General features: G+C 37.4%; 2 long non-coding RNA genes across 2 annotated transcripts; both read left to right on the top strand.

The window, feature by feature from the left end:
* On the top strand, nucleotides 1-7,322 carry LOC137840759 (uncharacterized). Its single transcript, XR_011087768.1, has 2 exons — nucleotides 1-5,561; nucleotides 5,741-7,322. It is a non-coding gene; the product is annotated as an uncharacterized lncRNA (long non-coding RNA).
* A 3,792-nt stretch (nucleotides 7,323-11,114) lies between these two features.
* LOC125977614 (uncharacterized) lies at nucleotides 11,115-13,975 on the top strand. The gene is made up of 2 exons (XR_007484695.2): nucleotides 11,115-11,634; nucleotides 11,677-13,975. It is a non-coding gene; the product is annotated as an uncharacterized lncRNA (long non-coding RNA).
* Nucleotides 13,976-21,092: the final 7,117 nt, after the last annotated feature.

Here is a 21,092-nt window from a genome sequence, read left to right as displayed (position 1 = left end):
ACTTCCGGTCCAGCTGAGGTAACTTCCGGTTTATTTGGGGTCACTTCCGGTTGAAAAAGGTCACTTCCGGTTGAAAAAGGTCACTTCCGGTTTGATTTGGGGTCACTTCCGGTTTGATTTGGGGTCACTTCCGGTTTACCTGAGGTCACTTCCGGTTCATTTGGGGTCAATTCCGGTTTGATTTGGGGCACTTCCAGTTCATTCCGGGTTCATAGGGGCACTTCAGGGTCAATCCAAGATGGCCGCCACTCTGGAAGTGGGGGTCAAGGGTTGAATTGTGGAAGTGGGGGTGAAGGGGGTGAATATGGTAAGCATAAGGTGAACAAAGTGAATAAAGTTGGAATGGGTTGAATCGGTTGAAAAATGTAGAAATTAGAAGGGAAAAACTAAATTTTGGGAAAATTTGGTGTGAATTTCAAAATTGAAAATTTGGAAATTTTGCTAAGTGGGAAGGTGTGGAATAGGTAGGCAAAAGATGAACAGTTGAAAGTTGGAACGAGTTGAATCGGTGGAAAAATGTAGAAACTAGAAGTGAAAAACTAAATTTTGTGAAATTTTGCAAAATTTTGTGCAAATTTTAAAAGTGAAAACGTGAAATTTTTGAATTTGGCAAGTTTGGGAATGTCCCCAATGTGATTTGAATGTGTTGAAATAAGTGAATTTCAAACTGGAACAACAAAAATGTGAAATGTTGAATCTGCCATTAAGAATGAATGGGGAAAAAAATGCCACAAAATCGTGAATTTTGTGAAAACGGAAAATTTTTCGAACAAAAAAAATGTAAGCAGCCGTGTCATGAATATTTGGAATAAGTGAAAAGTGGAACGGAGTGAATCGGTTGAAGTATGTGGAAGGAGTTAAGCGTCAAAAAAGTGAGCGGAATAAGTAGAATAATAATAACTAGAATTTGCAATTCCTGAAGAAATTGCGTGTGAAGGTGAAGAGGTTGAATAAATACTTGGGGAATGTTGCAGAATGATGTTGAAAAGAGTTGAATCGGTTGAAAAATGTAGAAATTACAAGGGAAAAAGGAAATTTGGGAAAATTGGGTGTGAATTTCAAAATTGAAAATTTGGAATTTTGGGTAAGTGGGAAGTTGTGGAATAGGTAGGAAAATGATGAACAGTTGAAAGGTGGAATGGGTTGAATAAGTTGAAAATGTAGAAATTAGAGTAGAAAAACAAAATTGTAGAGAATTTTTGGTAAGTGGGAAGTTGTGGAATAGGAAGGCAAAAGAGGAACAGTTGAAAGTTGGAACGAGTTGAATCGGTTAAAAAATGTAGAAGTTAGAGCAAATCTTGAATCCTAATAGAGAATGAATGGGAATTAAAAGAAAAAAAAATTGCACCAAAAGTTTCTGAAATTTGGAACAAAAGGAAAGAAACGGCTTCAGGAGGTTCACTTTTGGGGTTAAAATGTTGAAATGGGTTTAATCGGGCAAAATTTGCAAAAGTTAGCGCAAATGTAGGTATTTAGGGCACTTAATGTTGAAATATGGTCATTTCCGGTTTGATTTGGGTCACTTCCGGTTTGATTAGAGGCACTTCCGGTCCAGCTGAGGTCACTTCCGGTTTATTTGGGGTCACTTCCGGTTGAAAAAGGTCACTTCCGGTTGAAAAAGGTCACTTCCGGTTTGATTTGGGGTCACTTCCGGTTTGATTTGGGGTCACTTCCGGTTTACCTGAGGTCACTTCCGGTTCATTTGGGGTCAATTCCGGTTTGATTTGGGGCACTTCCAGTTCATTCCGGGTTCATTGGGGCACTTCAGGGTCAATCCAAGATGGCCGCCACTCTGGAAGTGGGGGTCAAGGGTTGAATTGTGGAAGTGGGGGTGAAGGGGGTGAATATGGTAAGCATAAGGTGAACAAAGTGAATAAAGTTGGAATGGGTTGAATCGGTTGAAAAATGTAGAAATTAGAAGGGAAAAACTAAATTTTGGGAAAATTTGGTGTGAATTTCAAAATTGAAAATTTGCAAATTTTGCTAAGTGGGAAGGTGTGGAATAGGTAGGCAAAAGATGAACAGTTGAAAGTTGGAACGAGTTGAATCGGTGGAAAAATGTAGAAACTAGAAGTGAAAAACTAAATTTTGTGAAATTTTGCAAAATTTTGTGCAAATTTTAAAAGTGAAAACGTGAAATTTTTTAATTTGGCAAGTTTGGGAATGTCCCCAATGTGATTTGAATGTGTTGAAATAAGTGAATTTCAAACTGGAACAACAAAAATGTGAAATGTTGAATCTGCCATTAAGAATGAATGGGGAAAAAAATGCCACAAAATCGTGAATTTTGTGAAAACGGAAAATTTTTCGAAAAAAAAAAATGTAAGCAGCCGTGTCATGAATATTTGGAATAAGTGAAAAGTGGAACGGAGTGAATCGGTTGAAGTATGTGGAAGGAGTTAAGCGTCAAAAAAGTGAGCGGAATAAGTAGAATAATAATAACTAGAATTTGCAATTCCTGAAGAAATTGCGTGTGAAGGTGAAGAGGTTGAATAAATACTTGGGGAATGTTGCAGAATGATGTTGAAAAGAGTTGAATCGGTTGAAAAATGTAGAAATTACAAGGGAAAAAGGAAATTTGGGAAAATTGGGTGTGAATTTCAAAATTGAAAATTTGGAATTTTGGGTAAGTGGGAAGTTGTGGAATAGGTAGGAAAATGATGAACAGTTGAAAGGTGGAATGGGTTGAATAAGTTGAAAATGTAGAAATTAGAGTAGAAAAACAAAATTGTAGAGAATTTTTGGTAAGTGGGAAGTTGTGGAATAGGAAGGCAAAAGAGGAACAGTTGAAAGTTGGAACGAGTTGAATCGGTTAAAAAATGTAGAAGTTAGAGCAAATCTTGAATCCTAATAGAGAATGAATGGGAATTAAAAGAAAAAAAAATTGCACCAAAAGTTTCTGAAATTTGGAACAAAAGGAAAGAAACGGCTTCAGGAGGTTCACTTTTGGGGTTAAAATGTTGAAATGGGTTTAATCGGGCAAAATTTGCAAAAGTTAGCGCAAATGTAGGTATTTAGGGCACTTAATGTTGAAATATGGTCATTTCCGGTTTGATTTGGGTCACTTCCGGTTTGATTAGAGGCACTTCCGGTCCAGCTGAGGTCACTTCCGGTTTATTTGGGGTCACTTCCGGTTGAAAAAGGTCACTTCCGGTTGAAAAAGGTCACTTCCGGTTTGATTTGGGGTCACTTCCGGTTTGATTTGGGGTCACTTCCGGTTTACCTGAGGTCACTTCCGGTTCATTTGGGGTCAATTCCGGTTTGATTTGGGGCACTTCCAGTTCATTCCGGGTTCATTGGGGCACTTCAGGGTCAATCCAAGATGGCCGCCACTCTGGAAGTGGGGGTCAAGGGTTGAATTGTGGAAGTGGGGGTGAAGGGGGTGAATATGGTAAGCATAAGGTGAACAAAGTGAATAAAGTTGGAATGGGTTGAATCGGTTGAAAAATGTAGAAATTAGAAGGGAAAAACTAAATTTTGGGAAAATTTGGTGTGAATTTCAAAATTGAAAATTTGCAAATTTTGCTAAGTGGGAAGGTGTGGAATAGGTAGGCAAAAGATGAACAGTTGAAAGTTGGAACGAGTTGAATCGGTGGAAAAATGTAGAAACTAGAAGTGAAAAACTAAATTTTGTGAAATTTTGCAAAATTTTGTGCAAATTTTAAAAGTGAAAACGTGAAATTTTTTAATTTGGCAAGTTTGGGAATGTCCCCAATGTGATTTGAATGTGTTGAAATAAGTGAATTTCAAACTGGAACAACAAAAATGTGAAATGTTGAATCTGCCATTAAGAATGAATGGGGAAAAAAATGCCACAAAATCGTGAATTTTGTGAAAACGGAAAATTTTTCGAAAAAAAAAAATGTAAGCAGCCGTGTCATGAATATTTGGAATAAGTGAAAAGTGGAACGGAGTGAATCGGTTGAAGTATGTGGAAGGAGTTAAGCGTCAAAAAAGTGAGCGGAATAAGTAGAATAATAATAATAACTAGAATTTGCAATTCCTGAAGAAATTGCGTGTGAAGGTGAAGAGGTTGAATAAATACTTGGGGAATGTTGCAGAATGATGTTGAAAAGAGTTGAATCGGTTGAAAAATGTAGAAATTACAAGGGAAAAAGGAAATTTGGGAAAATTGGGTGTGAATTTCAAAATTGAAAATTTGGAATTTTGGGTAAGTGGGAAGTTGTGGAATAGGTAGGAAAATGATGAACAGTTGAAAGGTGGAATGGGTTGAATAAGTTGAAAATGTAGAAATTAGAGTAGAAAAACAAAATTGTAGAGAATTTTTGGTAAGTGGGAAGTTGTGGAATAGGAAGGCAAAAGAGGAACAGTTGAAAGTTGGAACGAGTTGAATCGGTTAAAAAATGTAGAAGTTAGAGCAAATCTTGAATCCTAATAGAGAATGAATGGGAATTAAAAGAAAAAAAAATTGCACCAAAAGTTTCTGAAATTTGGAACAAAAGGAAAGAAACGGCTTCAGGAGGTTCACTTTTGGGGTTAAAATGTTGAAATGGGTTTAATCGGGCAAAATTTGCTAAAGTTAGCGCAAATGTAGGTATTTAGGGCACTTAATGTTGAAATATGGTCATTTCCGGTTTGATTTGGGTCACTTCCGGTTTGATTAGAGGCACTTCCGGTCCAACTGAGGTCACTTCCGGTTTATTTGGGGTCACTTCCGGTTGAAAAAGGTCACTTCCGGTTGAAAAAGGTCACTTCCGGTTTGATTTGGGGTCACTTCCGGTTTGATTTGGGGTCACTTCCGGTTTACCTGAGGTCACTTCCGGTTCATTTGGGGTCAATTCCGGTTTGATTTGGGGCACTTCCAGTTCATTCCGGGTTCATTGGGGCACTTCAGGGTCAATCCAAGATGGCCGCCACTCTGGAAGTGGGGGTCAAGGGTTGAATTGTGGAAGTGGGGGTGAAGGGGGTGAATATGGTAAGCATAAGGTGAACAAAGTGAATAAAGTTGGAATGGGTTGAATCGGTTGAAAAATGTAGAAATTAGAAGGGAAAAACTAAATTTTGGGAAAATTTGGTGTGAATTTCAAAATATAAAATTTGGAAATTTTGCTAAGTGGGAAGGTGTGGAATAGGTAGGCAAAAGATGAACAGTTGAAAGTTGGAACGAGTTGAATCGGTGGAAAAATGTAGAAAATAGAAGTGAAAAACTAAATTTTGTGAAATTTTGCAAAATTTTGTGCAAATTTTAAAAGTGAAAACGTGAAATTTTTGAATTTGGCAAGTTTGGGAATGTCCCCAATGTGATTTGAATGTGTTGAAATAAGTGAATTTCAAACTGGAACAACAAAAATGTGAAATGTTGAATCTGCCATTAAGAATGAATGGGGAAAAAAATGCCACAAAATCGTGAATTTTGTGAAAACGGAAAATTTTTCGAACAAAAAAAATGTAAGCAGCCGTGTCATGAATATTTGGAATAAGTGAAAAGTGGAACGGAGTGAATCGGTTGAAGTATGTGGAAGGAGTTAAGCGTCAAAAAAGTGAGCGGAATAAGTAGAATAATAATAATAATAAAGGACAGCAATAACAATAGTGTGAAGGTCTTCACCTTCACACTAATAATAATAATAATAATAAAGGACAGCAATAACAATAGTGTGAAGGTCTTCACCTTCACACTAATAAAGGACAGCAATAACAATAGTGTGAAGGTCTTCACCTTCACACTAATAATAACTAGAATTTGCAATTCCTGAAGAAATTGCGTGTGAAGGTGAAGAGGTTGAATAAATACTTGGGGAATGCTGCAGAATGATGTTGAAAAGAGTTGAATCGGTTGAAAAATGTAGAAATTACAAGGGAAAAGGAAATTTGGGAAAATTGGGTGTGAATTTCAAAACTGAAAATTTGGAATTTTGGGTAAGTGGGAAGTTGTGGAATAGGTAGGAAAATGATGAACAGTTGAAAGGTGGAATGGGTTGAATAAGTTGAATGGGTTGAATAAGTTGAAAAAAGTAGAAATTAGAGTAGAAAACCAAAATTGAACGGTTGAAAGTTGGAACGAGTTGAATCGGTTAAAAAATGTAGAAGTTAGAGCAAATCTTGAATCCTAATAAAGAATGAATGGGAATTAAAAGAAAAAAAAATTGCGCCAAAATCTTTTGAAATTTGGAACAAAAGGAAAAAAACGGCTTCAGGAGGTTCACTTTTGGGGTTAAAATGTAGAAACGGGTTTAATCGGTCAAAATTTGCAAAAGTTAGCGCAAATGTAGGTATTTTGGGCACTTAATGTTGAAATATGGTCACTTCCGGTTTGATTTGGGTCACTTCCGGTCTATTTGAGTCACTTCCGGTTTGAATAGAGGCACTTCCGGTCTAGCTGAGGTCACTTCCGGTTTAAAAAGGTCACTTCCGGTTTAAAAAGGTCACTTCCGGTTTGATTTGGGGTCACTTCCGGTTTGATTTGGGTCACTTCCGGTTTATTTAGGTCACTTCCGGTTTGATTAGAGGCACTTCCGGTCTATTTAGGTCACTTCCGGTTTGATTAGAGGCACTTCCGGTCTAGCTGAGGTCACTTCCGGTTTATTTGGGGTCACTTCCGGTTTAAAAAGGTCACTTCCGGTTTGATTTGGGGTCACTTCCGGTTTGATTTGGGGTCACTTCCGGTTTACCAGAGGTCACTTCCGGTTCATTTGGGGTCAATTCCGGTTTGATTTGGGGCACTTCCAGTTCATTCCGGGTTCATTGGGGCACTTCAGGGTCAATCCAAGATGGCCGCCACTCTGGAAGTGGGGGTCAAGGGTTGAATTGTGGAAGTGGGGGTGAAGGGGGTGAATATGGTAAGCATAAGGTGAACAAAGTGAATAAAGTTGGAATGGGTTGAATCGGTTGAAAAATGTAGAAATTAGAAGGGAAAAACTAAATTTTGGGAAAATTTGGTGTGAATTTCAAAATTGAAAATTTGGAAATTTTGCTAAGTGGGAAGGTGTGGAATAGGTAGGCAAAAGATGAACAGTTGAAAGTTGGAACGAGTTGAATCGGTGGAAAAATGTAGAAACTAGAAGTGAAAAACTAAATTTTGTGAAATTTTGCAAAATTTTGTGCAAATTTTAAAAGTGAAAACGTGAAATTTTTGAATTTGGCAAGTTTGGGAATGTCCCCAATGTGATTTGAATGTGTTGAAATAAGTGAATTTCAAACTGGAACAACAAAAATGTGAAATGTTGAATCTGCCATTAAGAATGAATGGGGAAAAAAATGCCACAAAATCGTGAATTTTGTGAAAACGGAAAATTTTTCGAACAAAAAAAATGTAAGCAGCCGTGTCATGAATATTTGGAATAAGTGAAAAGTGGAACGGAGTGAATCGGTTGAAGTATGTGGAAGGAGTTAAGCGTCAAAAAAGTGAGCGGAATAAGTAGAATAATAATAATAATAATAATAATAATAATAAAGGACAGCAATAACAATAGTGTGAAGGTCTTCACCTTCACACTAATAAAGGACAGCAATAACAATAGTGTGAAGGTCTTCACCTTCACACTAATAAAGGACAGCAATAACAATAGTGTGAAGGTCTTCACCTTCACACTAACTAGAATTTGCAATTCCTGAAGAAATTGCGTGTGAAGGTGAAGAGGTTGAATAAATACTTGGGGAATGCTGCAGAATGATGTTGAAAAGAGTTGAATCGGTTGAAAAATGTAGAAATTACAAGGGAAAAAGGAAATTTGGGAAAATTGGGTGTGAATTTCAAAATTGAAAATTTGGAATTTTGGGTAAGTGGGAAGTTGTGAAATAGGTAGGAAAATGATGAACAGTTGAAAGGTGGAATGGGTTGAATAAGTTGAAAATGTAGAAATTAGAGTAGAAAAACAAAATTGTAGAGAATTTTTGGTAAGTGGGTAGTTGTGGAATAGGAAGGCAAAAGAAGAACAGTTCAAAGTTGGAACAAGTTGAATCGGTTAAAAAATGTAGAAGTTAGAGCAAATCTTCAATCCTAATAGAGAATGAATGGGAATTAAAAGAAAAAAAATTGCACCAAAATTTTTTGAAATTTGGAACAAAAGGAAAAAAACAGCTTTAGGAGGTTCACTTTTGGGGTTAAAATGTTGAAATGGGTTTAATCGGGCAAAATTTGCAAAAGTTAGCGCAAATGTAGGTATTTAGGGCACTTAATGTTGAAATATGGTCACTTCCGGTTTGATTTGGGTCACTTCCGGTTTGATTAGAGGCACTTCCGGTCTAGCTGAGGTCACTTCCGGTTTATTTGGGGTCACCTCCGGTTGAAAAAGGTCACTTCCGGTTTGATTTGGGGTCACTTCCGGTTTGATTTGGGGTCACTTCCGGTTTACCTGAGGTCACTTCCGGTTCATTTGGGGTCAATTCCGGTTTGATTTGGGGCACTTCAGGGTCAATCCAAGATGGCCGCCACTCTGGAAGTGGGGGTCAAGGGTTGAATTGTGGAAGTGGGGGTGAAGGGGGTGAATATGGTAAGCATAAGGTGAACAAAGTGAATAAAGTTGGAATGGGTTGAATCGGTTGAAAAATGTAGAAATTAGAAGGGAAAAACTAAATTTTGGGAAAATTTGGTGTGAATTTCAAAATTGAAAATTTGGAAATTTTGCTAAGTGGGAAGGTGTGGAATAGGTAGGCAAAAGATGAACAGTTGAAAGTTGGAACGAGTTGAATCGGTGGAAAAATGTAGAAACTAGAAGTGAAAAACTAAATTTTGTGAAATTTTGCAAAATTTTGTGCAAATTTTAAAAGTGAAAACGTGAAATTTTTGAATTTGGCAAGTTTGGGAATGTCCCCAATGTGATTTGAATGTGTTGAAATAAGTGAATTTCAAACTGGAACAACAAAAATGTGAAATGTTGAATCTGCCATTAAGAATGAATGGGGAAAAAAATGCCACAAAATCGTGAATTTTGTGAAAACGGAAAATTTTTCGAACAAAAAAAAGTAAGCAGCCGTGTCATGAATATTTGGAATAAGTGAAAAGTGGAACGGAGTGAATCGGTTGAAGTATGTGGAAGGAGTTAAGCGTCAAAAAAGTGAGCGGAATAAGTAGAATAATAATAATAATAACTAGAATTTGCAATTCCTGAAGAAATTGCGTGTGAAGGTGAAGAGGTTGAATAAATACTTGGGGAATGTTGCAGAATGATGTTGAAAAGAGTTGAATCGGTTGAAAAATGTAGAAATTACAAGGGAAAAAGGAAATTTGGGAAAATTGGGTGTGAGTTACAAAATTGAAAATTTGGAATTTTGGGTAAGTGGGAAGTTGTGGAATAGGTAGGAAAATGATGAACAGTTGAAAAGTCGAATGGGTTGAATAAGTTGAAAAATGTAGAAATTAGATTAGAAAAACAAAATTGTAGAGAATTTTTGGTAAGTGGGTAGTTGTGGAATAGGAAGGCAAAAGAAGAACAGTTCAAAGTTGGAACAAGTTGAATCGGTTAAAAAATGTAGAAGTTAGAGCAAATCTTGAATCCTAATAGAGAATGAATGGGAATTAAAAGAAAAAAAATTGCACCAAAATTTTTTGAAATTTGGAACAAAAGGAAAAAAACAGCTTTAGGAGGTTCACTTTTGGGGTTAAAATGTTGAAATGGGTTTAATCGGGCAAAATTTGCAAAAGTTAGCGCAAATGTAGGTATTTAGGGCACTTAATGTTGAAATATGGTCACTTCCGGTTTGATTTGGGTCACTTCCGGTCTATTTGGGTCACTTCCGGTTTGATTAGAGGCACTTCCGGTCTAGCTGAGGTCACTTCCGGTTTATTTGGGGTCACTTCCGGTTTAAAAAGGTCACTTCCGGTTTGATTTGGGGTCACTTCCGGTTTGATTTGGGGTCACTTCCGGTTTACCTGAGGTCACTTCCGGTTCATTTGGGGTCAATTCCGGTTTGATTTGGGGCACTTCCAGTTCATTCCGGGTTCATTGGGGCACTTCAGGGTCAATCCAAGATGGCCGCCACTCTGGAAGTGGGGGTCAAGGGTTGAATTGTGGAAGTGGGGGTGAAGGGGGTGAATATGGTAAGCATAAGGTGAACAAAGTGAATAAAGTTGGAATGGGTTGAATCGGTTGAAAAATGTAGAAATTAGAAGGGAAAAACTAAATTTTGGGAAAATTTGGTGTGAATTTCAAAATTGAAAATTTGGAAATTTTGCTAAGTGGGAAGGTGTGGAATAGGTAGGCAAAAGATGAACAGTTGAAAGTTGGAACGAGTTGAATCGGTGGAAAAATGTAGAAACTAGAAGTGAAAAACTAAATTTTGTGAAATTTTGCAAAATTTTGTGCAAATTTTAAAAGTGAAAACGTGAAATTTTTGAATTTGGCAAGTTTGGGAATGTCCCCAATGTGATTTGAATGTGTTGAAATAAGTGAATTTCAAACTGGAACAACAAAAATGTGAAATGTTGAATCTGCCATTAAGAATGAATGGGGAAAAAAATGCCACAAAATCGTGAATTTTGTGAAAACGGAAAATTTTTCGAACAAAAAAAATGTAAGCAGCCGTGTCATGAATATTTGGAATAAGTGAAAAGTGGAACGGAGTGAATCGGTTGAAGTATGTGGAAGGAGTTAAGCGTCAAAAAAGTGAGCGGAATAAGTAGAATAATAATAATAATAACTAGAATTTGCAATTCCTGAAGAAATTGCGTGTGAAGGTGAAGAGGTTGAATAAATACTTGGGGAATGTTGCCGAATGATGTTGAAAAGAGTTGAATCGGTTGAAAAATGTAGAAATTACAAGGGAAAAAGGAAATTTGGGAAAATTGGGTGTGAATTTCAAAATTGAAAATTTGGAATTTTGGGTAAGTGGGAAGTTGTGGAATAGGTAGGAAAATGATGAACAGTTGAAAGGTGGAATGGGTTGAATAAGTTGAAAATGTAGAAATTAGAGTAGAAAAACAAAATTGTAGAGAATTTTTGGTAAGTGGGAAGTTGTGGAATAGGAAGGCAAAAGAGGAACAGTTGAAAGTTGGAACGAGTTGAATCGGTTAAAAAATGTAGAAGTTAGAGCAAATCTTGAATCCTAATAGAGAATGAATGGGAATTAAAAGAAAAAAAAATTGCAACAAAAGTTTCTGAAATTTGGAACAAAAGGAAAGAAACGGCTTCAGGAGGTTCACTTTTGGGGTTAAAATGTAGAAACGGGTTTAATCGGTCAAAATTTGCAAAAGTTAGCGCAAATGTAGGTATTTTGGGCACTTAATGTTGAAATATGGTCACTTCCGGTTTGATTTGGGTCACTTCCGGTCTATTTGAGTCACTTCCGGTTTGAATAGAGGCACTTCCGGTCTAGCTGAGGTCACTTCCGGTTTATTTGTGGTCACTTCCTGTTCAAAAAGGTCACTTCCGGTTTAAAAAGGTCACTTCCGGTTTGATTTGGGGTCACTTCCGGTTTACCTGAGGTCACTTCCGGTTCATTTGGGGTCACTTCCGGTTTGATTTGGGTCACTTCCGGTCTATTTAGGTCACTTCCGGTTTGATTAGAGGCACTTCCGGTCTATTTAGGTCACTTCCGGTTTGATTAGAGGCACTTCCGGTCTAGCTGAGGTCACTTCCGGTTTATTTGGGGTCACTTCCGGTTGAAAAAGGTCACTTCCGGTTTGATTTGGGGTCACTTCCGGTTTGATTTGGGGTCACTTCCGGTTTACCTGAGGTCACTTCCGGTTCATTTGGGGTCAATTCCGGTTTACCTGAGGTCACTTCCGGTTCATTTGGGGTCAATTCCGGTTTGATTTGGGGCACTTCCAGTTCATTCCGGGTTCATTGGGGCACTTCAGGGTCAATCCAAGATGGCCGCCACTCTGGAAGTGGGGGTCAAGGGTTGAATTGTGGAAGTGGGGGTGAAGGGGGTGAATATGGTAAGCATAAGGTGAACAAAGTGAATAAAGTTGGAATGGGTTGAATCGGTTGAAAAATGTAGAAATTAGAAGGGAAAAACTAAATTTTGGGAAAATTTGGTGTGAATTTCAAAATTGAAAATTTGGAAATTTTGCTAAGTGGGAAGGTGTGGAATAGGTAGGCAAAAGATGAACAGTTGAAAGTTGGAACGAGTTGAATCGGTGGAAAAATGTAGAAACTAGAAGTGAAAAACTAAATTTTGTGAAATTTTGCAAAATTTTGTGCAGATTTTAAAAGTGAAAACGTGAAATTTTTGAATTTGGCAAGTTTGGGAATGTCCCCAATGTGATTTGAATGTGTTGAAATAAGTGAATTTCAAACTGGAACAACAAAAATGTGAAATGTTGAATCTGCCATTAAGAATGAATGGGGAAAAAAATGCCACAAAATCGTGAATTTTGTGAAAACGGAAAATTTTTCGAACAAAAAAAATGTAAGCAGCCGTGTCATGAATATTTGGAATAAGTGAAAAGTGGAACGGAGTGAATCGGTTGAAGTATGTGGAAGGAGTTAAGCGTCAAAAAAGTGAGCGGAATAAGTAGAATAATAATAATAATAATAATAATAATAATAAAGGACAGCAATAACAATAGTGTGAAGGTCTTCACCTTCACACTAATAATAACTAGAATTTGCAATTCCTGAAGAAATTGCGTGTGAAGGTGAAGAGGTTGAATAAATACTTGGGGAATGTTGCAGAATGATGTTGAAAAGAGTTGAATCGGTTGAAAAATGTAGAAATTACAAGGGAAAAAGGAAATTTGGGAAAATTGGGTGTGAGTTACAAAATTGAAAATTTGGAATTTTGGGTAAGTGGGAAGTTGTGGAATAGGTAGGAAAATGATGAACAGTTGAAAGGTCGAATGGGTTGAATAAGTTGAAAAATGTAGAAATTAGATTAGAAAAACAAAATTGTAGAGAATTTTTGGTAAGTGGGTAGTTGTGGAATAGGAAGGCAAAAGAAGAACAGTTCAAAGTTGGAACAAGTTGAATCGGTTAAAAAATGTAGAAGTTAGAGCAAATCTTGAATCCTAATAGAGAATGAATGGGAATTAAAAGAAAAAAAATTGCACCAAAATTTTTTGAAATTTGGAACAAAAGGAAAAAAACAGCTTTAGGAGGTTCACTTTTGGGGTTAAAATGTTGAAATGGGTTTAATCGGGCAAAATTTGCAAAAGTTAGCGCAAATGTAGGTATTTAGGGCACTTAATGTTGAAATATGGTCACTTCCGGTTTGATTTGGGTCACTTCCGGTCTATTTGGGTCACTTCCGGTTTGATTAGAGGCACTTCCGGTCTAGCTGAGGTCACTTCCGGTTTATTTGGGGTCACTTCCGGTTTAAAAAGGTCACTTCCGGTTTGATTTGGGGTCACTTCCGGTTTGATTTGGGGTCACTTCCGGTTTACCTGAGGTCACTTCCGGTTCATTTGGGGTCAATTCCGGTTTGATTTGGGGCACTTCCAGTTCATTCCGGGTTCATTGGGGCACTTCAGGGTCAATCCAAGATGGCCGCCACTCTGGAAGTGGGGGTCAAGGGTTGAATTGTGGAAGTGGGGGTGAAGGGGGTGAATATGGTAAGCATAAGGTGAACAAAGTGAATAAAGTTGGAATGGGTTGAATCGGTTGAAAAATGTAGAAATTAGAAGGGAAAAACTAAATTTTGGGAAAATTTGGTGTGAATTTCAAAATTGAAAATTTGGAAATTTTGCTAAGTGGGAAGGTGTGGAATAGGTAGGCAAAAGATGAACAGTTGAAAGTTGGAACGAGTTGAATCGGTGGAAAAATGTAGAAACTAGAAGTGAAAAACAAAATTTTGTGAAATTTTGCAAAATTTTGTGCAAATTTTAAAAGTGAAAACGTGAAATTTTTGAATTTGGCAAGTTTGGGAATGTCCCCAATGTGATTTGAATGTGTTGAAATAAGTGAATTTCAAACTGGAACAACAAAAATGTGAAATGTTGAATCTGCCATTAAGAATGAATGGGGAAAAAAATGCCACAAAATCGTGAATTTTGTGAAAACGGAAAATTTTTCGAACAAAAAAAATGTAAGCAGCCGTGTCATGAATATTTGGAATAAGTGAAAAGTGGAACGGAGTGAATCGGTTGAAGTATGTGGAAGGAGTTAAGCGTCAAAAAAGTGAGCGGAATAAGTAGAATAATAATAATAAAGGACAGCAATAACAATAGTGTGAAGGTCTTCACCTTCACACTAATAATAATAATAATAAAGGACAGCAATAACAATAGTGTGAAGGTCTTCACCTTCACACTAATAATAATAATAATAAAGGACAGTGAAGGAATGAGGTCGAAATACAAAAAGTCCTGCCTCGCTACAAAAACAGATATGCTCAAACCTCATTGAATAAAGTACATAAGCAGACAAGTACATTCACATATTAAATAAATAAAAGAAACATTTGAAGCATATAATTATACCTACACACCAAATCAATAAAGAAGACATAACTAGACATTTTTGATAAGTGGTGATGAGAAAGGTTTTTATAACTTTATGATCTGATATATATATTTCTGAGGACTTTGAAATAACAAATGACTTTTGATATATTGCCTAAATAGCTTAATGACCCTTAAGGAACTGTGGAATGCATGCCTGATGTTTTTTCTCTGAATCATGGACATGGCCAGAGTCGTCTTGACCGTTCAGTACTTGATTGTATCTTATGTTTTGACTAATGCTAGACGCCAGTTTTTGATTTCTACTGAACGCTCTGCACAGAGGGAAATAGTTTGTCTAACAAAGAAAAGATACGGTTGAATGCGGTACACAGTGTATGTCCAAGATTGGAGAAGAATGTTCACAGGAAGGTCACGTGGAGATAAAACCAGTGGGTGCCAGAAGGAGCCACCCGAGAACTCGGCCAAAGATGATCGCCAAGGCCGAGAGACGGGATGGAAGACAACAGCCCCCTCCACACACACACACACACACACACACACACACACCAACAGCCCCCCACCAACACACCGAATCGCCCATAACCAGCACCACTCCCATGGAAGCAGACTCTCCTTCGAACTTGCCCCACCCCGAAGACTCATCGCCCATCAATCCCAGCCCACAATGTGCTACTGAATATAAAACTGATCTAACAACCTTGGACTTTGCCTTTTCTGAATGGAGACTTTCCGCTCTTGAAGGGCCCAGCGCTGTATTGTACTTTCCTGAAAACAGAGCTTTTTGAACAAGAATTGTGATTGAACTCAACCAATCTGTCTAAGTCTAATTTCTGCTTCAGTGTCTTTGCATTTTCCTAAATCTGAAGAAATCAAACGAGCACGCAGTGAGTAAATTGGATAACAGGTGATTGGCAAAGGCTTTTGCCGTGAGGCGCAGATAACGCGCTCCCTAAATTGTGGACAGAATCCAACAAATGGTGACCATCCGACGTGATTTCTTCAGAAGGGAAAGTGCATGCTCTACAAAGGATTCTTCGTTCTCCGCTCTTGCTCAACAGTATTGCAGTCCGATCGGCACAAAAGGTAAGGGGGAAACTTTTTTTTTCTCTCTCCCAGTTCAGCAATATTGTGGAGTGAAAGCGGAATACAAAAATTAATAATTTCAGCTCTGTGTTCAGGAATGGTGGTTGTATAGAAGTGTGTGTTTGTGTGGAACTTGGTAAAAGTGATTTGTGGAAAAAATTAAAAATACAAAAACAGGTGAAGGCGTCGCTGATATAGCAGTACGGATGCCGAGCGACTCCAATAGTGTGACCTTAGAACATTATAGGGCTGTCTAAGGCGAGGGACATCTGGGATGTCCGAGTCGTGGTGAATTAAGAGAAAGGTGGTGAGGACTTTGTCTGATCAGCAAAGGGCGCTCACACCGCTGGAACTTGTGGGATGCCAGTGACTAGCATATGGGCACCTGAGTGGCCTCAGTAGTAGACACTTAGGAACTTATACTGTTGCCTAAGGTCGGGGTCGATTGGATCGGCCAGGCCACCAATACGAGTCGGGGACTCGTGAAAAAAATAAATAAAAAAAAAATAAAAAAAAAAATGGTGAAGGCATCGCTGATATAGCAGGACGGATGCCTGGCGACCTCAATAGTGCGACCTTAGAGACTTATATTGTTGTCTAGGGCGAAGGGTAACTGGGTTAACCAGGTCGCTACATATTTGTTGAAGTGTGTCTATGATGATATTGTGTGGAAAGCAGGCTTGGCTGTCAGATGGGACAGCGGCACAGCTGAAGAAGTGAGTGATTAGTTGTGGTGCTGTTCGTGGGATGGAAGTGATGATTTGTGGTTCATGAAGAACAATAAGTTGATTTGTATAAAATTGTTGATTTTATTTTGATTTTGCATGAGAGTTGGAGTCAGAAAAATGGCTTAACAAGAATTTGATAAAGAATGTATATTTAATTAGCATGAAGGTTATATCCCATTGTGTGGTGGGGTTAAACTGTAACCATTTTTGTTTTCAAAAGGGTGCGGCTCTAAAATTTGGGCCAAACGGTCAGGTGGGCACAAATGCATATTTTGGACAGAGGTGGGGGGTTACATTGGTGGCGAGGCTCTCCGCACTTCAGTTGCCTCCCACCCCATCCTTGTTATCAGCTGGGAAGATTGTCATGTCTATGTTGTGGGCCCGTGTGTTTGTTTATGTGCATGTTTGTCTTTGTGTATCAGTTCGTTATAAAGGATGGAATTGCGTTAAATTGGTCCACGGAAACGGTGTGCTAGACAATGGTTTATCAGATTTGCATTGTTAAATGTAAAAATTAGAAATGATAGAATAATCTGAGGGTTGTGGTCAGAAACTCGTCCAACGAGGAGAGTGCCCAGCCCTCATAAAAATGTGAGAGTAAGAGAGAACATACATTGTAGAATTGGATAAAATTAAATTATGATTGCAGATTTTAAATTTAGGAGGAATTATTGATTGGTTATGACATAAGACTATACAAGGACACATGTAAGGATAAGTCAAAGATTTGAATCACTTAGAGTTAAAAACAACAAATAAAAATGACATTGCAAGGGGGGCACTTTTTATCAAAAGAACACCAAGTAAAGTATTAAGTAGTGGGCATTCGTGATTGGGATTAAATTAAGGATAAAATTAGGTCAATGATTAGAAATCAATGGTGCTCTACACAAAAAGGCTTAAATTTTAATGGGGAAATATTTGGAGTACTGTGTTGGTCTACATAGGTCATGGGCCTAGTTTATTTGGTTTTGATTGTGGTTTGGGTTTATTTTGTTTATTGTTAGGTTTTCCTTGTGTTTATTGTTAAGGTGTTCCTTGTTATTCTCTTATCCCCTGCATTGTAAATGTCTTCTTTATGCAGATAGGTTAACAGGCTAGGAATTTAGTGAGGAGATAATTGATCAATTGATGGGGGTTAATAATTGTCCAAATCCTAGTCACATGTTTTGAGGGACCACAGCATTATATTTAATTTGCAGGCCATTATTTCGTATGTGATGACAGTGTCTAGATAAGTAGACTGTTTTATCAAAAATGTGAGAGTGAAGGAGGAGGTTTGATTTGTAATCTGGCATTTGGGTGCCACTTTTAAGAGTCTGTGCAGGAGCATAGATTGTTTTTGTTTGTTTTTAAAGATATATTTAACAGTTTATCTCGGTGCAGTAAGGATATAGCAATTTTGAAAGACTTAAAATTAAAAGCAAAATTCCATTTTAATTCTGACACATGCCAGCTAACATGAGGATGGGAAATAAATAAAGGAATGAATACTAGCTCAAATGTGGCATGTGTTTTAAATTGGGCGATAAGACATTCACTTCCAAGCACTATCCTTTAGCGCTGCTGACAATAATAACTTATGAGATGTTAAATCAAGGAGGAGTGTCATATTTGGAACACCGGCGCTGTATGACCTATAGATTGAACAATAACATTCACCGCATATACAACCATGTTGGTAGATTGTTAAATTACATTACAGTTTATTACAAAGGATTTCGGAACTTTATTTGATGATAAACACTGGAACAAGAATTTTAGCCGTGTTAATGGGTAGGGTGGATGGATTACTCGGAAAAAAAAAAAGCATTTGATAAGGGCGGCTTGATAGTAAGATGATGAGTGTGCGCAACTGATAGGATACAAAATGTTAATAGGAAGATTTGGGGTGTAAGGAACAAATACTACACATGAAGACTGATAACATGAAGATAGTTTTGTGAAATTTGTGTCCCAGTGTGTTCTGCCCTAGTGCATGGCACAAGTCCTGAACTGAGTCCTTGTACTCTACTGGCTGCCTCAAAATCAACAGAGGACTGTCCCTGGTCATGAGACACCTTTGACCTTTGGGAGAACAACAGGAACTATTATCATGCTTGAAGGGGGCAAGCACAGCTCTTCACAGGACAAGAACCATACAGTTGGTGGAATACACACAGTTGCAGATCAAAAAGAAAATGGACTGAAAGAACAAAGACAAGATGGACGCATTTGAGAATGGCGGACGGTCCAGCCCTGAATCATCATCATGAGAATCTAAGAGGAGAGGCTGCTAAAGACTTGCACGAGTCACATGAAGTCAAACTGGACACATTGCTAAAGACTGCTGAAGCATTACAAAGTTGGTGGAGTGTGGGACAAAAGGGATGGAAGTGTGTTTGGGTGCTGGGGCAGACATAACTGAGGAGTTTTGATAAAAGAGGGAATAATAAGGCTGCTTATTGACACTGAAATGGGGATAAAAAACAAAATACATAGATATGGACAGTGAAGATGCACTGACAAATTATACGACAGCGTGATCAGAAACTTTGTAAAGTGGACATTGATCAATAGAAATTAAATCATTTGAATCATAAATTTTTATATGTAATTTAGCATTTCGAAGACATAATTAATCTAACTGAAATAATGAAATTTTATAATGGACCAGTGAAAATTTGGATTCGGGCAACAGAAGGCTGAATTGCTAAACTTAATTGACCTTTATCAAAACAACAGAATTTAATTACACATCCACTGCGACTGATTTATAGGATGCATATTTCGGCTTGAAGGGGTGAGGGGCCATAATAAAGTTGGAATTCTGGATAGTCAGCAAAATAGTAATACAGTAGGGCTTTAAATAACCAATACAATGACATGACCCTTGCGACAATTGATTTAAATGGCAATTTATGATAGGCACTTGGGGTTAGGATTAACAATCCATCCATCCATCCATTACTGGTGCGGCTTGTCCTTACGAGGGCCACAGATGATTAACAATAATAACTAGAATTATTCATTTCTGTAGAAATTGCGTGTGAAAGCGAAGAGGCTGAATAAAAATTCGGGGAAAGCTACAAGATTATGTTTAAATTTGGAACGTGTTGAATTGGCTAGAAAATTGATAAAAATATAGAAAGAATTTTGTAAAATTGGGCGTGAATTTTAAAGTTGAAAATTTGAAATTTTCCACAAGTGAGAAGTTTTGGAATAGGATGAACCGTTGAAAAATTGAAATGGGTTGAGTCAGAGGAAAAAAAAAAAAAAGAAAAAAGGAAAACTAAGGGAAAAAAAAAGAAATTTTGCAAAATTTTACCGCAATGTTGGAAGTGAGGATGTGAAATTTAAATTTGAATCTAGGAGGTTAAAAGTGTAATGGAATAAATCAGATGAATTATGTGGAAGTAGTTAAGATAAAAATAAAATAAAAGGAAGAAGAATGCAGAAGAAGTTGAATAATAATAAAGTCAAGGCAATTCAAATTTATTTATATAGCCCACAAGCAAGTCTCAAAGGGCTCCAAATGTACAAAAATTGCCAATTTAAAATACAAGAACAATAAGTGTGAGGGCCACAATGATGATCATGACAGCAAAAATATTTCTAATTGGTTTTGATAGGTACAAAGGGGGAACATGGAAGAAGGTTTTCAAAATTTGTGATATAGCGTGACTCAATTATCAAGAGTAAGTATTTCTTTTTAATTCTAAGAATTGGCATCAACAAAAAAATGAGAACGATAATCCAAGGTTATAGTGTAAGTGGCAGGAGGAAGCTGTGTATATTTTTTAAACATTATTTTCAGTATCATTATTTTTTAGGAGGGTCAGTAATGCTTGTGAGAAGATGAATGAAGGAACAAGGTAACAGTAAAAGGGAGTGCTCTAAAAATGTTTGGTTCTTTGCCAGAGGTAGTTATTTGGAGGGATGAATTTAAACTGAAAGCAAAATGGAACTGTTTAGTGGAAGAAATATGGGAAGGTGGAAATATTGAAGTTACAGCTCAACACAAAGTGTCAAATAGTCTAAGTGTGAGATGTGAGCAAACTAAATGGGGAGTTAAATCATGTTCCAGTATTATGCATATTGGCAAACGATGTGAGGACAGGAGACCAGACAATTAGATATTAATTTTGGATTTAAAATAAAAAAGGGAAATTTTAATTGAGGAGAAAATTTTGCGTAGGGAGGGTTTTTTTTTTTTTTTACAATTTGATATGGTATGTTTTATGTGTGTGTTGTGGGATGACAGTTTGTCTGTAATGCTGTATGAATGTCAAGTCTGTACTTGGGATGGGGTTTGTGTATTGTGAATGGTTAACATGATTCAAGGTTGGGGTGATGTGATCACAGCAGAGGATAACATTCCTCTCACCTGAAAAATATAAAGATACTACAGATTTGAAAAAGCAAGATTGATTAGGGCTAATTTTGGACTAAATATGGGTTTAGGATTACTCTGGGGCATCATTGACAACAAAAGACTTCAATGGAGAAGGCCCATTTCAAGATTATGACCAGACGTGACTATACCAGCATTGACAATCAAGACTCTGAGCCAAGACAGTGTATGACAACAACTCTGGACTTACCTGACAGTGTGACGAAATGTATGTGACGGAATTTGTGATGACTTGCTTTGTTTTGATGTTTTACCTAATTGTATTGCAGCCTCTAACAGCAACCCAGGGAGCAGATTGTGCTTTATTTGTTAAACTTGCGTTTACTTTGCAGGTTGTCAACTGCAGTCTTGGAGAATTTTGTGTCATGTCTGTGAACATGCATTAACAACTAACCCCTTACTTTTCATAATGAGTCTGTAAATGTGATCGGTTTCATGACAGGCTCGGCAGGCTCCAATTTTCTATTTCATGCGTTTGACATGCGCCCGTGTGTGGATTATTATTTTTATCATTATGAATTTTATTTTTTGGTATTATGGATGTTTATTGTACGGAGAGCTGCATGCACAGCTACAGGTGGGT

This window comes from Syngnathus scovelli, chromosome 11 (genome assembly GCF_024217435.2).
Source record: "Syngnathus scovelli strain Florida chromosome 11, RoL_Ssco_1.2, whole genome shotgun sequence".
NCBI classification, from domain to species: domain Eukaryota; kingdom Metazoa; phylum Chordata; class Actinopteri; order Syngnathiformes; family Syngnathidae; genus Syngnathus; species Syngnathus scovelli.
This window is presented reverse-complemented; position numbering and strand designations above follow the sequence as displayed.